Source organism: Amphiura filiformis, chromosome 18 (assembly GCF_039555335.1).
Source record: "Amphiura filiformis chromosome 18, Afil_fr2py, whole genome shotgun sequence".
Classification (NCBI taxonomy): domain Eukaryota; kingdom Metazoa; phylum Echinodermata; class Ophiuroidea; order Amphilepidida; family Amphiuridae; genus Amphiura; species Amphiura filiformis.
The window spans coordinates 59,858,782-59,863,062 of record NC_092645.1 but is presented as its reverse complement, the minus strand read 5'-3'; positions in this window follow the sequence as shown (position 1 = coordinate 59,863,062).

Here is a 4,281-nt window from a genome sequence, read left to right as displayed (position 1 = left end):
ATGTGACAAAAAGTACCAAAAACTCAAAGAAAATAATAAAATTTCACGATAGTGGAGAATCTGGCTTTTAAAATGTGTTTATTTATTGATTTCAATTCAAAGCGATGCATGTACTCCGGTAGGCCTACTTGCGTTTTTGTTGAATGAATGTAGGCCTATATTATCATGATCATAGCTTCAGTTCAGGTTATTTAATGACTAAATATGTAAGTATAGTCAAACAACGGATACAAATAAGAGATTTTAAATATACCCTACACATGTAGAACCAATTTATTTTATAGCATCACGAATGGTAGGCCTATGTCTTTGAAGTGAAAACTATCAACTGCCGTTTGATCATCCCTGAAAAAACCTGAAGTGTTGAAAAAAGCCTGAAAAGGGGCATGAAATTGGGCTCAAGAGGCCATAAACGGGCTGAAATTAAAAGAAAGTGCAGAAATTTGGACAACAAAAAAGCCTGAATTCAGGTTTAAACCTGAAAATTCTCATGCCTGAATTTATCATCATGAGCAACATGTTCTCCTAAAATAAAACAATTTGGAATCATATCATACCTTTTTCAATCAGAGTAAAAATATCATCACCGCTTTGACTGAATGATTTGCAGGGGAGGTGGCGGGACCCCGGTGGCGGGCGTATTATTTTTGGTCTCAATAATGAAGTGAAGAGCTAAGGGACCGTTCACAAACACTTGCTAGGGGGGCCTGATGCAAAAAGGGGGGGGGCCTGACATTTTTTGACCCTCCTAAGGTAAAACAATGACCCCAAATTTCAAGTTCCTGGAAAAATTGAGTTTATATGCTTTTCTATGGGGACGACCCATAATTTTCATGTCAAAAAAAGGGGTGGGGACTAAAATGTTTGACTGGGGGGCGAAAAATGTTCACGATAAAATTTTTTTTGCATCAGGCCCCCCTAAACAAGTGTTTGTGAACGGTCCCTAAGCATGCTAAGTGAGTGCATAGATTTTATAAAATTTATGGTGAGTGACATTGAACTTACCTCAAAGCATCGATATTCTTATACTTATCAGGGTAGTAGTAATCTGTCATGTAAGAATTCTAGCAGAAATCCCCGTGTCTGTAGCCTGTTACATAGCTCTGAGTCATTCAAAAATGTCTGTGGGACTGCTGTGCTGTGAAATGATCTGACAAATCAGTTTTGGTGTCGGGAAGAAATATTAATTAACGATTTCCGTTATTGTTTCTGTCCATATACCATTGTATACCCTGCGATTGTACCATCATCATGATCATATAGACTGTATGAAATACTTGACACTATACACGTGGCAATGAATGAGGAACAACCGTGAGTTTGGATGTTGTGAATATATATAGCTTAGACTGTCCCTGAAGGGATGAAAAGTCAATTTAAAGCACGAAGGGTCAAATGGTTCAGATTACATCTGAACGTGGCGCTGCATGGCACACAGGCTAAAAACTAATGTCTCAAAGTATATACATGGCAGTTTCAAACGAATGCGGAATGAGGTTTTTTTAGATTTTTTTTTCCAAAGATTTTTTTGAACAAAATTTTGAATTAAGATGTCATTTTCGAGTGTTCAAAAGTACACAGCATGAAATTGTGGTTGATTTACACAATTGAAGTACAAATATCAATTGTTTTTTACCTAAACAATGCGAGTATCGAATCAGGTAACTTTTCTTCCCAATATTTGTCTCAGAATTTCATGATTTTACGGCAAAAAACTAAATAAAAATGAATTTGCCGTTTCAGCTAACATGGACGCGCTAAGGAAAACGAAATGTTTTTTAGCCCAGAAAAAAAAAAAACCCGTAATGTAATTGGTAGGCCTATGTTTTCAGGGCTACCTTTCGAGTCAGTCCATGCCAAAACAGACTGAGTGTACACCCACCCTCTTGGATTTTGCTCTCCTTTGGCTCAAAAAATTCAAATTCCATTCCCGATTCCATTTCGTTTGCGAATGACGGGCCGTCAAAGTTTGGCGACTTTGACCAAAATTGGGAATTTAAAAAGGCATTTCGTGATCCACAGCCTCATCCCCCCACTTTTCTCAAAAAGAGATTTTTATATCACTGGAAACCTCTGGCTACATACAGCCTGTCTCAAAAAAAAATTGTGCAAGTGAAAAGCACCCTCATTCAGGGCGGCGCCACGGGGGGCAAGGGGGCAATTGCCCCCTATGATTTTCAAAAAGAGGTAAAAGGAAGGAAAAGAGAAAGAGAAGAAGGAGAGAAAAGAGGGAGAGAAAGACGAGGGAGAAGAAGAAAAGGATCAATTCCCTCCCTGGCCATGGTTAGAAGGAGGAAACTCCCCTTCGGACATCTTGCCCTTGTGAAATGCTGACCTACGCGGTTTTAAAGTTGTTGGTTTTTATATTTTGGGCCCATTTTCGGCAAATTTTCCCCCATAAAAGTCACATGGCTTCTCTTGCCTTTTCTCCCAACTCATATTAGAACCTAGTTTTTTCGCTCGCTACACTCGCGAATGGGCAAATTTTGTCCTTTTCTAAATGAAAAAGCATAAAAAACAGGGTTTTTTTTTCGCTCGCTACGCTCGCAAAGTGGAGTTTTGGGCTTTTAGTGATAGGGGGCGACTATACCTCCCGTCTACGCTCCTGATTACGGCTTTCAGTTTGAAATATTTCCAACCTTAAGACCCCCCCCCTTCATATAATTTTATCGTGCCAATTTATAATAAAAAAACCCGGCATATCATATAGGCCTACAATGCACTGACTTAACATACACCGCGTTGCGATCAGAGGCGTAGAGATCCGACCCGGGTGTGGGGCATAAATCCCCCCAATATTTTGATAGGGTAGATGGTCCATACAATCATTCCCTAATGTTGATGCCTGTATGTGGGTTTCTGACCAAAGTAACCTCATATTTGGCCATTTTAGCCTAAAAAGTGCCAATTTTGTTTAACATTTCCACCATATTTCACTTCGTGCACATTTGTACAATGAACTTATTCTGTTGCCAAAAGGTGCTGGATTTACTAATTGAGTAGGTCCATGCCTAAAACCAGCGGGCTGAAAGTCGGGCCCGTGAATGAAATCCATAAAAATATGCGGTTGGAAAAGAAAGAAATAACCCGAAAAAGGTGCATCAAATGGCTTCATTTGTGCTTTCATTTTTAAAATTTTCCAAATTCTGAGGGGGGCACATCCCCCCTCAGACACCCCCCTGCGTCGCGCCAGCGCGACGGGCGCCGCTGTCGCGCCGCATAACAAATTTCAAAAAATGTTTTGCCCCCCCTATCAAAATACCCTGGCGCCGCCCCTGCCCTCATTGGCAATTAGAAAATACCGTTGTGCCATAATGCTTACATCAACGTCAAGGGCACAGTCTTAGCTCTCAAATACCGTTTGTTCTGTTCAATTTGCTCTTTTTAATCTCGAGATATGTTTAGTTAACAACGAAAGGGTAAAATCGCAATTGTGCCACTTTTACTAGGGAATAGGGCTGGTACATGTAAATCAACGATAGCTGATGTTGATACTGTAACGGGACCGAGCTTGCCCCTAATACTTTTGTAAACGACTGATGGAGAAGACTAGCCTTATAAACATACAAGTGGTAGCGTAGTATCAAAGACTAGAATTCTCCCCAAGATATGTTGAATCAGTGATGCATGAAATGAGAAGTAACAGGTAAAAATGAGACTTGACAATTCTGTTTTATATTTGCTTCTTTTGTTATATCTTGTATTGTTATTTTGCTTTCATATTTGTCAATATCACAATTCATTAAAACAATTAGTAAACACTGTCACTGGTAAATACACAATCTCTAGCTCTGTTGTTGATGAGCATGACGATATTTCCTTATTTCTCTCTTTTAAATCCAAATAAATTACCAATAACTGCCGTAAAGTACATACTATCTGCTTGAATAATCGAGAAGCATAAAAATACAATTTAATCAACAGAATTTCTCATCACCTGACATAGTCATAGGCTAGGCCAAGGCCTAGTAGGCCTACTACAGAGTATCCATGCCTGTACACCAAATACGAGCTTGCCATGCAACAATGAATGCACATAAGTACAGTGCATAATTTTCCATTGGATTTGTGCATACGTGCGGCAAGTCACTTGCCCAAATTAGGCATAGGTGCTAGGCCAAATCACCGGAGTGCATAACACCCTGGTGTCGCCACTATTGTGGTAGCCAAGCTGCCCCTAGCTCAATCTGAGCTCCAGAGTAGGGCGTATTTGCTTTGGTTGGCAGTGCTTACCTTCTGACTGAAGGTTCGTGGGTGGACTATTGTCCACCAAGCAATCTG